We start from the raw sequence: 13922 nt of genomic DNA on the forward strand, positions 1-13922 counted from the left end.
AGAGTTATGCACTCCTTTTCTGAAGAACCCCAATTTTTCTAATATTTTAGGGGAGGGGGGAATACCAGCTGCACACAGCCAAATTTGAAACCTCTGTCCTCTCTCGCTCATCGGAATAAGCATAGTTTGCAAAGTGCATGTTACAATTCCCCTCAGAACCACAAGCAAGTGGCCAAGAGAAGGAGGTGCATTTCGTCAAAGGGCAGGAGCAATAATTTTGCAAATGTTCACTCAGAAATAAATTCCAATGAGCTCAATAAGAGATAATCCCCAGTAAGTATGTTCCAGCTTGTAGACTCTGGCTTCTGAAGACCTGGAGTTCAAAAGCATTGCTTTCAAAAAAAAGAAGTTGAGGCATACAGACTACCAGTGGTTATTACAGAACAGAAAAGTATACGGCAGTGGTGATTAATCTGTGGTCCTACAGATGTTGCTGGACTCTGACTCCCATCAGCCCTAGACACCACAGCCAATGGTCATGGATAATAGGAGCTGAAGTCCAGCAAAACATGGGAGTCCACAGACTTCCCATTCCTGGAATACTGTAGAAGATTTGGAGCATTGTACTGTAAATGGGTGTCAAAATTATGATAGCTCTGTGAGACTTGCGACCAATTTTATAAGAGTTATAAGCACAATAACATTGTTTACACGTGACTAATCAGTTGTGCAAAAGTTGGTCCACGGAATACAGCTTCTACACCCTAAAGTGTTCACATACCACTGGTGCTAAGGAACAAATTTTAGATGGAAAGTCTCACCAGTAGACCTCTCACTTTGATATTCAAGATCTTTGGTTTAATCCCTGGCCTCTCCCAGTAGGGTAGGGGGAAGTTCCTGCCTAAAAACCTTAAGAAGTGTTCCCAGTCAACGGAAGTGCTAACCTAGATGGAATAATGGTCTGGCTTAGCATAAGACAGCTTCCTCTGTTTCTAAAGAGGGCCACATACACAACTTGTTGTTGCTGTTTTCATCTGTGTCCTACTTAATAGAGAACACTCACCTATTTAAAAAGCTGTCCGGTGCAATTTCAGTTTAAAGAGAGAGATAAAAGAAGAGAGATCAGGGGCCTTGAAGCTTCTCATCAATAGTTAGCACATGGACAGCAGATCTTAAATTATAGTAATAGTTTCTAAATTAACATCTATACAGATGAATTAGCAGAGAACAGATAAAATAGGAAGAGATAAAGAACAGGGGGGAAACAAACCTTAAAAAACAAACATTTGCAAAATTAAAACTATTTATAAATATCATACCCTTCACAAGGGCTGTCCCTAACCAATGCCTGTTATTATCTCTAGGGGTTGGTAACCATACACCTTTAAGTCAGGTAGAGCTACCAACTATTCTACTGGAAGTCTCCTCAGAATGAAAATAGTTGGTTATCCACCCTACTTAACTCTGTTGTCGGTAATACCAAAGCAAGGCAAAGGTTTTGGTAACCATGGCATCCACAAGCATAAAAACATGAGAAGAGCCTGCTGGATCAAGCCATATGCCCATCTAGTCCAGCATCTTGTTCTCAGTGGCCAACCAGGTGTCCATGGGAAGTCCACAAGCAGAACCTGAGAACAATTGTGTGCACTCTTCCCACCTGCAGTTCTCAGCAACTGATGTTTAAAGGCATATTGGCTCTGAAAGTGGAGATGCAACGTAGTCAACATGGCTAGTAGCCACTGATACCCCTTATCCTCCGTGAATTCGTCTAACCCTCTTTTGAAGCAACCCAAATTAATGGCTATCGCTGCCTCTTGTGAAAGCAAATTCCATAGCTTAACTATGTGATGTGTTGAGAAGTGCTTTCTTTTGTCTGCCCTGAATCTTCCAACATTCAGCTTCACTGGATGTTCCCAGGTTCTAGCATTATATGAGAGAGAGAGAGAGAGAGAGAGAGAGAGAGAGAGAGAGAGAGAAATGCCTCTTCTAAAAAGCCCCAAATATTGGGAACTTTTGATCACCTTTTTCTGAACTCTTCCAGCAATACAATATCCTTTTTGAGGTGAGGTGATTAGAGCTGTACACAGTATTCCAAGTGCACCATAGGTTGATATAATGACTCGCGACGGGACGACGAAGAGTGAGGCCGGGAGGCTGGCGCCACAGCAATTTACGCTGCTGTACACGCCCCCCCCCCGAAGGCACCTGGTTGGGTGCCTGTCCATGGGCGTGGGCGCCAGCCAGGTGAGTGGGAGGCAGGGGGCTAAAGCCCCCTGCTTGAGGTGGAGACCGGCTCCCGCCCACAACCACTCCCCTCTCTTGCAGGAGGAGAGTCTTAATGGCATTATCATATTAGTAGTGTTATTTTCAATTCCTTTCTTAATGATCCCTGACATGGAATTTGACTTTTTCACAGCTGCCACACATTGCGTTGACACCTTTTTTGAGCTATCTATGAAGACCTGAAGGTCTCAATCCTGGTTAGTCACCACCAGCTCAGACACCATGAGCATATAGGTAAAATTAAGATTCCTACCCCCAATGAGCATCACTTTATACTTGCTCACACTGAATTGCAGTTGCCATTTTGCTGCCCATTTACCCAGTTTATTGCATTAACTAAAGCATCTTTAGTTAATGCAATAAAAAATTCCTCAGCGATGACATTCAGCATTAGGGATTAAAAATGGATCTCAGGATCTCTCAACAAAAGAGGGATTAACTTGAGCTGGAATATATAGACTTGTCAACTCTAACACTTAAAAGACACATTAAAGCACTCCACTGAAGAAAAAAAGAGAAAGATGTAAATGTACAATGATTATGCTCGGATAAAATTATTTCCTCTACTCCCAAGCTAATAAAGCTTCAATGGCACTTCTGAAAATAAAATTATTAAAATAATCATAATTGATTCACACAGGAATTCAGACTATAACCACTCACACACACAAATAAATAAGATAAAATATCATTTTTCTCTTGGATGTACACAGATGCAAGTCTCTTAGAGAAATACATAATATAGTGACTGAAAGAGAACTTAGTCTCTTAGAGACATACATAATATAGTGGCTGAAAGAGAACTTTCCTTGTGAAAGGGCCACTTCACAAGCAGGAAAAGTTATCTAGGAATCCCAAGGAGCAGATAGAACTACTCCCTGGAACCTGTGCCTGCTCCCCTGATTTACAAAGAGAGTCCCTGCACTACCAGACTGATTGGTCCACATACTGTTCGGTGAATCAGGAGAACTCTGAGAAAATATCCCCACAGTGTAAAAGCCCAGGGCCAGACACTGGCCCTTTAACTGGTCATGCACCAGTATTCAGGGGGCTGGGACCTCTAGCACAAGATAGAAAGATCTGCCAGTCGCTCCAGGCCACTGCTGAGACAACTTGTATGTTCTGCCTCAGCTGCAGGCTTATTAACCATGCTCCTAAAACATACACCCAGATCCCTCTCCAAGGTGCTGATCCTGCCTTACCTCGCTTTCCTGTCTGTCTGGAACTCCAGGATTACTGACACACACACACACACACGGCTTGGTCCATGGCCTATCTGCAGTGATGGGGAACCCCAAATATGAGGATAATGTAGCCTAGCATAGTTCTGTTTCTGCTAGAAACATCTGTGTTTGATAACTATTTTGACATCTAACATGTTTCTCCTGAAGCTACAATATACTTTTAAGTTAGATTTTTTTTTTAATGCATTTGAGAGAGGTAGATAAGTTTTAACATACCATCTGCATGATGAAACTGATGGCGGACACGCAATGGGCTTTATGAGATGTTCTTGAAAATAGTAACTTAGTTATCCTGAATTAAAAACCAACTTCCAAGTCCTTATGGTTTTGGACATCCACCAAATGTAATTCTGGCAGGATAGCTACTTACTGCACAGCTGTGAACATGCTGCAGATCATGCAGTTAGAGTATCCACTGAGGTTCACTGCATTTCCACTGAGGTTCACTGAACTCTAGTCATGCTTATCCTGCCAATAGCTCAATAAACCAATAGCCCTAGACTTCAATGATTATGTGATCACAGCAAGGCCAAGGCCATATTAAGACAATTTACTGATTCTTGATTAATAATCCTGCATTTTTGCTGCTAAACTTTGTCCCAGGGTTATTTTTTAATAAAATAAATCAAAATTAATGATAATTTAATTAATAGATAAACTTTATCTCTGCCTCTAATATCTTCACAATTTGCCTCAGTTTTGAGCAATTACAAACTAATGTATTCTAATATATACATTGTTTTAAAGAAGTTTGTGAAACTATAAGCTACAGCATAACTACAATATTCAGGGTATATTTTGGTCAACTATATCAGAGGGAATTCAATGAATCCCACCTAAAAGTTAAAAACAATTGTGACTTCTTTTACTACATATTAATCTCACTGGAAATAGTATTATGTCTTTACTGGAGCCCAACAGAATCATCATTTTCCAGTGGACATGCAACAACTGAGTGCTTAATCCACAGAAGGAGGGGGCACGGAAATAAACGGAAAGGAAGAAAATACGAGCAAATAAACACTATGGTTATGCACATGTTAAGCAGGGGCATTTTCTTCATACAGAGTATCAACAAAACATGGCAAGCACAACTTGCGTATTAGGAATACTGTCTTATAATAACATTTTTGGATGCTTTTCTGTGGCCTGCGAGATGCAAGTTAGCAGTGGACTCCAGCCATTTCCCAGCAAATGTGACAGAAGCCACCATCCTAACTGACACTAATTGGCATTCTGATGGCACTTCCAATAAAAAGGCCAAATATCGAGCGGCCCTGAAGAATGAACTGTCCCGTTATAGCCCCTAAAACTGATCCCTCCATCTAGGTCAGACTGAAAGCGTTCTAGAAGCATATTGAGGTAGGCTTGCTGAGCCACTGGAAATCCTCTGCATATATCATTAGTGTAAGAAGCACTTCTGTTTGTTCACAATCCCTGGCACTTTTTAAGCAAGCAGTTACAGTAGAAGGTTAGCCTCTTCAACAAGACTCAGAGCTAGCCCTACCATTAGGCAGAGGGAGTTAGCTGCCTCAGGTAGCAGGTAATAGGTGTTGGGGAGCGGTGGGGAGCTGAAGGAGAACAAGGCTTATGTGACTGCCTTGCACTCCCTAAACTACCTGGCTGCCATCAGATTTGGTGAACAATGCTGTCCTGTTGCCAGTTCTGAAGTAAGATTCAGTTGCTAGTCCAGCCAGCTCCTGTAACTGGAACTAGGAAGATAGCAATCTAGTCCTTCGCCACGAGCAGCAAAAAAAAAATTAGCCTAGTCCTGACAAGAGTTTAAGAGGCAGTAATTAACACGCACCATGCACACACCCGCAAAAGACCAGGTTACTCTAGGAACTTTCTGGTGGAAGAATGAGATATAAACTTATTATTATCATCACCATAATTTACTATGATATAGCCATGCTCTGTTGACTTATTTTTTTACGAGGCATCTGCATGAAGCCTTTGCTGAGAAGAATGTATTAGGGCCATGAGGAACCCAGAGGCATGCTAGAGAAAGCACACAAGAGTTGCAGAAAAACTGTGTGTGCTAATGCTAAGTCTAGATGGACATTTAGAAATGATTACTATCAGTGTTCGAAATTAACCAGGCGCCAGGCATGTTTTGTGACTGGCGCCGATCCAACTGCGATCACGTGGAGATCTCTGGAAGCCAGGTTGGTGACTGGGGAAAGCAAAATATCACTTAGAGAAGGATCTGAAATATTTCCCTTGAAGCTTTCGTTTGGTTTATTCAGAATTATTTTATTTGATGTTTCAAGGTGTTGCACACTGCTTTGAGATTGTTCTTTAAAATACAAAGCAGTACAGAATTTGAATGAATGAATGAATAAATAAATAAATAAATAAATAAATAATCAAATAAATAAATAATCAAATTAGGTGGAGGGAACAGCACCTAAACATTCCATTGTGACAACTGCAGCCCAGCTTTAAGGTGCCATTTGGCAATTAAATTAGATATCTGGATTTCAAACAGTGATTACTATGATTAAAACAGAAATACAGTATCTGATCATAGTGGGAAGTCCACTGCCTATGTGTTGTTGATAGGAAACTTCAAGACCCCTGCTCTCCCTGTTCACAGTTCTTTATCTTTAAAGTGGATGCCTTCAAACGCAGGACTTTCCTTTGTGAAGTAGGACATGGGCGCACACTACTTCTTTGAAAGCATCAACAAATATGTTGACGGGGGTGATCCAGCATACATTTTACACTTAGACTTCTCAAAAGTTTTGGGCAAAATTCCACACCAAAACCTGTTGAGTAAACTTAACCATAACCGTAAACTAAGAAGATGAGTCTCCTATTAACTAAGTTAGAAACAACAAGGAGGAGAACTCGGGGGTTAACATACAGTGCTGCCTCACCATAAAGGAAAGTAAGCAATCTATATAGGGGTCAGTGCTATTTAATTTATACCTACCGTAAATGATCCAGTCAGTGGTGAGGAGTGAAGTGACAAGTTTGCAGATGACGAAGTATTATTCAGGATGGTGAAATGTCAATTGCATTGTGAAGCATCACGCCAAACTGGGTGAATGGCCAACAAAGGAGCAAATGAAGTTTAAAATTGCTTTGTTTTTAATTGCTGGAATAGAAGGGTGAGCAGCCTCTGAGAAAAATGAAGAAGAAAAGGGAGGAGGAAAAGTATTTTGGTAGCATCTCAAATACTGCAAATAGGCAGAGGAAAGATCAGGTACACCTGCCCCATAATGAATTCACAATCTCATTCCTTAAAACAATATACATTTTGAATACGTGAACATTACCCCGGTTGGAAGAGTTCAGGCTAATCCTAGGTGGAAAGGCTTTATATTTTGGGCATAGCTTTCTGAAGGTGCAATAAAGGTAGCCAGGTGTGATGCATGCCCATAACGCATGAAATAAATCTAGATCATGTTCCCTTTGTCCCTGACACCCCAGAGAAATGTTCCAGCTTCCAACAACAGCGCTGTTCCCACATGTTAGCCTCTGAAAGACAAACTAACTTTAAGGAAAAGTGTGATCTTAAAAATAATAATCTGCAGCTCCTCCTATGCCTAAATGCAAAACTCCAAGCTTGTAGTGACAAATATAATTCTTTAGATGAGCAAATTCATTATGATCTAATTTTAATTAAGTTGCAGCAACTAATTCCACAATGTGAAAATCATCACCATGAATTTAGTCACGGAAAAGAAGTTGGAACGTACAGTTGATGCTGTTGATGCCATTTTCTGTAACGCAATACAGCAACTTTAACGTGCAACATCTCTAATCTACGTTTGGTAGCACTATAACACAGTGCAACACTGACCAGACTCATATGCCTTAAATATTAATCACAAAACTGTCCTGGGATAAGAAGTCTCAAAACACTTGCATTATGAGGACAAACGCTGGCAACTATTCTGTCAGCTCAGGAAAGCGACTTGAGAAATGATGAATGACAAACTGGGGGTAGTCAACCAACAGTTACCCATAATTTTCTGGATAAAAGACTTTCAGGTGGCACAAACAGAAATTAATCTGGAATATCTTCACATCATCAAATAATCATAGCACCCAAGGACTGCTGCCACCCCCCCCCCCAAAAAAAAAGCATGCATACACTTACAAGAAGAATATTAAAACCTCTGATTACTAAACTTTTACTGGCAGTAAAAGTTTTCCTAGTCTTATTTAGGTTTTTTTGCCAGTGGGTGAGAGTTGCCTTTTAGTCCACGTCGGCTTGGCCTACCTCCTTTATTATGTTCTGTTACTATCCCCGCAGGAGCTGATTGCAGCTGTTCTTTGTTCCCCGTTAAGTTTTGGGTACAGTATCAGACAGAGCTTGCTGTCTCTCTGTGAGCGGTGCCTTTAATGGATTTGCCGTGGCAGAGCAGCAGGGGGAGATCACACCCTGATGATTAAGGCAATCTGGTTAGGCAGGCCTGGGAAGGAGGATTCCGGATAAAAGTCAAAAAGGACATTAAGATGGGATATTTGCACCTAAATATTACAACTCCAAGGTTCCTCCCCAGGGACCTATCATTTATCTTTGAATTACTGTATCACTGAAGGCAGAGAACTTTATGTTCCTGCCGCTTGCTGCTTACATTATAACCTCCTCGGCCTACGTCACCTATTACTGAAGTTAACTTGCGTCTGGAGTCACTTTCCGGATATACAATCTGTCAGCTATTTAGAATGCAGCCTTAAGCAATCTCTTCTTCCCCACCCCCCTCAGTCTGCCCCTCAAAAAGTTTCACAGAAGTAAATAATAAGGCAATAAAATATAAAATTCACCCCACAGACAGAAGAAACGGGGAGGAACATCTGGGACATGGGCTAGGCCAATGAAATGTGATTAAACTCAGAAGTGTAAAATCATTTCCATTATAGAAAAGCAATATATCTCCCACAGCAGCTTTGACATCTGTCAGATTTAATGAAAATGATGATGTGGCTGACGTACACATATATTTGCCTTGTAGCCCCTGGCTCATAAGATGTGCTCTGTCAAAGGCTACAGCAGCAGCCAGGGCTTTCCAAGAACCTCAGATTTTCAATATCTAAAACACAGTGCAAATGTGTTTAGTACTGAGCAGATCTGCTCCCTGGGGAGCCCAGAGGCAGGATCACATGACACTTCAAACATGGCCGCTTCCTGCATCAAAGAAGGCATGTTTTTTGCACCATGTAATGTCTCAGGCCACATTCATGCCATACATTTAAAGCCCTATGGTTCCCGCCCCCAAGAATTATGGAAGCTAGAGTTTGTTAAAGGTGCAGAGATGTCCCTATTTCCCCCACAGAACTACAATACCCAGAATTGCCTGGAAAAATAGATTGATTGTTAAATCACTCTGGCGGGCTGCAATTCATTCTCCAAAAAGTCAGTGCCACCCGAAGTAAAATAATGTTTTTTTGTTTTTTAAAAAAATGTTTAAGAAGTTACAGGTCTCAACCGTTGCACTAGCTCATGGGCTACTAAAAGATCTGTATTTGCGAGAATTCCTCGTGCATGTAGTCCGCTCGCACGAGAAACACAAAGCCAGAACAAAGTATTTCCAGAATCCACAGGAACAGCTTTCTGTGAAGAACGTTTCCTATGCTCTCAACATGGGAACGTTTCTGGATTATTATTATTTTATTCAGTCCAACATTTGTACTACAGCTTTCTACAATAAAGAACACACCCAAGGGAGCTTACAAGTAAAAATATAAATCACAACTTTTTTAAAAAAATAAATAAATCTAAGTACAAAACAAATTAAATAACAGCACCCCAAAAAATTCATCAAAACCATATCGCCAATAGCAGACGAATATATCAGAACAGACTTTGATTTTTTTATTATTATAAAAGCTCATCAGAATAATAATTAAAAAGTCTTAAAGAGCTTGTTTAAAGGGGATCAAAGAGGTGATGGTATTCAACAGGTTAGATTCCACAACTGAAAATGTTTGCTGTTGTGTCCCATGTAACCACAAGGGTCCACCAATGTGTGGGGAGACCCTTAGTTCCCTGCCCCAGTTCAAACAGTCTCTGAATTAATTTGTTCTAGGTAGCTCTTTATCCTATCTAATCTTGGTTTTGGTTTTCCTATTGTTTAGTTGTATGTTAGTAAAATGATTGTTAGATGCTGGAGGGACCTAATAGGGCCTAAAGAAAGAGTCAAAATATTTTAAACAAACACATACCCACCAGAGAAGCTAAAATGGCATTGACCTGGTCAGTGCCCTGGATTGAAAACTGCTGCAAGTCCTGCTTTAGCTGCTCTGAGCTTTTTCAGTGAAAAGCAGGATACTGAGAGCGGCATTCAACATTAGTCCTACTCAGAGTAGACCCACTGAAATTAATGAACTTAAGGTAGCTGTGTCAGTTAACATCAGTGGGTTTACTCCGAGTAGGGACAATTAATATGAATTAATTCTTGTTGAACAGCACTAATTCCCAAAAACAGACATTATTTTTTAAAAAAAAAAAGATGCAATGAAATATTCAACAAAGCACAGTTGCAGGATTCAGTAGATCAACCTCGCACAGCCCTATACTTATACTTTAAAAAAAGACATTAAAGAAAAGTCCATTATGTTTTACAGAAGCAGGAAAGGCATACTCAGAAGATTTAATGCCTTTTATTGTTATTACAGGAGCTTTTCCGCCCCCTCTCTCCACACACACAAGCCTCTCCTGCTGCAGTCTGTGTCTTCCATGGATGATTCAGAATTCTTCAGCCTTTTGAGAGTTTACCTGAAAATTCCGGTGGGCTGTGGGTGGCAAGTGTAGAGGCAGCAAACAAGTGGGAGAAGGTTGGCGACAAGGTTCGGAATATGTGAATATCAGCATCAACAGCAAACCCAATTGAACTACTTCCCATTCTTATTCTAAACAACCCCATCCCAATCAGCCAGAGCCTCACAACAGAATTATGGCTCATTTTACAACGATCAGGAAGAGCTGGGGCCGTTTTAAGAGATTCTCCATTCATAGTTTCCTTGAATCAATCACTCTTCTCTGGGTAATCAGGAGAGCCAGCGGTTTGGTTTGGTTTCACAGTCAGTGTTTGAAACTCCCATTGTTCTAGGCGCATTTTGCGACAGGGAATTTCATAAGCGCGAGCAGTTTCTGAGCTCTGGGCGCAGTACTGCGCCTAAGATTTCAGATTAAAACCACGGAGTGGAAGGAAAGGAGGACCTTTTTCTGCTTCCCCACTTCCAGCTCCTCTCTGGAGACTGGAGAAGAGACCCTTCTTAAGGATATTAGGGGGGTGGGCAGGGGAAGGACTAGACCATATGAAAAATGAACATAATATTTTAGCTGCAGTTCATTCATTTTCAGCTTTGTATTCTTGTCATAAAAAAGTGTGCCTAGACATTCCGTTGCTGTGTCCATAACCTGGGTTGAAGGTGCCATTTAGCTCCTAGCTTTCATATCTCAGTTGCCTCCTAGCTCACATTTGGCATAACACTTAAGTCAATGTACACTGCCAGGGGATGCTAAACCTTTGCACTGCCTGGACTGCAAACCGATTTACATACTCCTGTATCCCCAAAATGGCAAGAGCACATCAATGGTACTTTGTGCGCTATTTGTGTCTGCATCTCAGCGAGCAAGGGTTTCAAGATTCATGAAAGGCATATGAGTCCATTCCTACATTTGCGTACCCTCCAACATTTCTCTGATGAAAATAGGGATGTCCTATGGGAAAGCATGACATTCTGGGATCAAATCAGAAACTGGGGTGGCTTCTGTAAATCCAGGACTGTCCCTGGAAATTAGGGACACTTTGAGGGTCTGCATTTGCACCTATGTGTACAAAGGTCTGATGGGGCTAGCAAGAACAGCTGAGCTAGTTCTGCCCCTTGGCTGACGAAGCATATACCATCGACACACCGCTGCTGCTGAATGTTCAGTGGTGGCTTGAAGAGGACCTACACAAACACAAATGTGAACAGTAGGCCCTGTTCAGACTGCTTGACATGGAATGGAACAAGCTTACCATATGCATCAGCACAAAGGAGGCAGAGCTAGCCTGCACATTCTCATGGCCCCTTTCATGGGTTCAGTACCCATAAGTAGAAAAAGCCCAAATAGGGGTTATGTTGTCCATAATCTTGTGTGTTTCTCTGCACAGCAAGTGTGCTGCTGTCCTGTGAAGAACCTCAGAACTAAAGCAGGACGAGCAGATTTAAAAGACACCAAGGGGGCAGGGGGGGGGGATCCAAATCAAGTTTCTCGTTTTTTAAAAAATAAGTAAATCCTGTTTTTTGAATAAGTGTGCTTGCTAATTAGTTGCTATAGCAACAGTTTGCAGCTAAGCAGCATCTGGAAATGTAGCCCCAAACTTTTCACCATGCCGTCTCTTGCCCTGCTGCATTACAAAGGTACATCCAAACACCCTCCAGCAAGCGTTTAACATAGGAACAAAATATATACAGGTGTCCTCAAATGGCTTGGAATCCTGGCTCAATGGGGTGTGTAGACGTGTGATTTAAATCTGCTAGCGTGCCCATGCTTTGTGCGATTCCTGCCGGAAATACCAGCGTGCATGGAACAATCCAACACAGAGTTACCCATGCTTTAAAAACAAAAACCCAATGATTCAAGTGAGCTTAAGCACTCTTCACTTTGCCTTGGGTTGTGGCAACTATGAAATCAATGGATTCTTGTTTAGCACTCTGTGCACATCCATGGATATTAAGAAAGATCACTTACTTGGAACACCCTCCTGCCTTCCTCTCAACACATTTGCCGCACTGCTCATGCTAATATCTGGCTTCCCTTGAAGGGTTTTTGAACAAATACTGCCTCCTATTTTGAGAGGGGTCATGGGCAGTGAACATGCCAGGAATGTGCACCAGCCTTGCTCCTATTCAGGGGCTGTTGGAAGGGACCCTATGTGCATATCAGCGTGGGGATGTATAGTAACCTCCACATAAGGGAGGGATCATAGGTGAATCAGCATCCTTCCTGGATGAGCACTAGGCACTTATGTTGCTATGCACACACAACTCCCTCTTGTGCTTGCTAAACATTTGGCAACATGGTGCTGGGGGCATGGCTGCCTCAGGCGCAGGGCTAGGATGTCTTAAGGTGGCTTGTCTGAATCCCCTTCTACTAAGGCCTTATTCAAGACCAAAGCTCTTCAAAGACAACACCAGAAAGGGCTAAAACCGATGAGCTGGGGGAGGCAGCTTCCAGATAGGGGTGCTCCAACCCTAGCTACCATGCATTCCTTAGAACATCTATAGAAAGCCCCGGTGCACATAGAGCTAGCTAAGGATACATTTCCCCCTCCCCCAAGTGCCCCAGAATGAAGCTATGGGGAGAGGGGTTGTAGCAACGTTAAAATGGCAGCTCACTGCCACCTGTAATGGCTGCTAAGTAATACCACAGATGGGGGCCCATTTAAAGTAAGAGGAAGCTCACTGCTGTGTTCTGTCTGCTCTGAAACAGCCATAAGGAAGAAATTGGAAGCTTCCACTTCCATTCTAAATTAACCACAAATTTAGTGTGTTGTCCAAACCGTCAGCTGTGGCTCATCTTGATTAGGATGGTTTGTAGAAACAAGCCAGCGTGATACATTAAGGCTTGATGTTGGCTTCTTTCGACAAATCATAGTGAGGATGAACCTCAGAAGTAGCAGCACGCTATGCTTGATCTAAAACAGAAGTGAAAGCTTTCAAACTCTTCCTTGCACAGCCACACCGAAGGAGGAGAGGGATGAGACGGAATGGGTAAGCACATTATTGTAATGCTAAACCACGGACTAGCTTTATAGCTAAACAGGGCCAATGTTTTGGTGGAGGGTGGAAACAGGCAAGGCTCAAATAATTATACATATTTGCATTTTCTTTGCTTTTGTATAGATTTTAGTGTTGTATTGATATTATCCTTTGTTTATTATCCTTCTTATAGAAAGGAAAGATTTCCCAAAGAGCTGCTAGGCTGCATCACTGGTCATTTCTCACAGTTGATTGGATCACTCTCACGTTGTCTTGTCTTCTTTCCACTGTATCACATTTATGCTCCCCGCCAACACTTTAAAAACCTTATGCAATTCTGCAGCATCCTCCTCACCTCTAGTCATTCTTTACTAATTTGCCTTGCTCATCTTTATATCTGTTCCTCTAAAAAAAACAACAAGTACCTCCAGCCACTGTCGTCTAACACATCTGGGAGTGGCCACACAGGAATTTATTTTGCCCCTGGTTAGCATTAAATCCCAAGGCAGAGTGGTTTGCATGTAAAGTGGCCTCTGTAGACCTTCTGATCATACTCACATAAACCTCAGGCAGCTCAGAAAGGGGAAACCTCTGCATGAAGACGTCAAATCAGTAATGATTAAATGGGCACAGGATTTAGGTCATAATATACAATTTGAGGATTGGATAAGACTTTGAAAAGTGAATTTGAAATTTACAGATTGTATATTGTTGAAAGAGAAATAAATAAAAATGATGTATAGGTGG

At 41.7% G+C, this 13922-nt stretch overlaps 1 protein-coding gene across 2 annotated transcripts in view; it reads right to left on the bottom strand.

Annotated features, from left to right (window-relative positions):
• The window catches only part of CACNB4 (calcium voltage-gated channel auxiliary subunit beta 4), a 139405-nt gene that overhangs the window by 87497 nt on the left and 37986 nt on the right, over nucleotides 1-13922 (bottom strand). The window lies entirely within an intron of this gene.

This window comes from Podarcis muralis, chromosome 1 (genome assembly GCF_964188315.1).
Source record: "Podarcis muralis chromosome 1, rPodMur119.hap1.1, whole genome shotgun sequence".
In the NCBI taxonomy this organism is placed as follows: Eukaryota; Metazoa; Chordata; class Lepidosauria; order Squamata; family Lacertidae; genus Podarcis; species Podarcis muralis.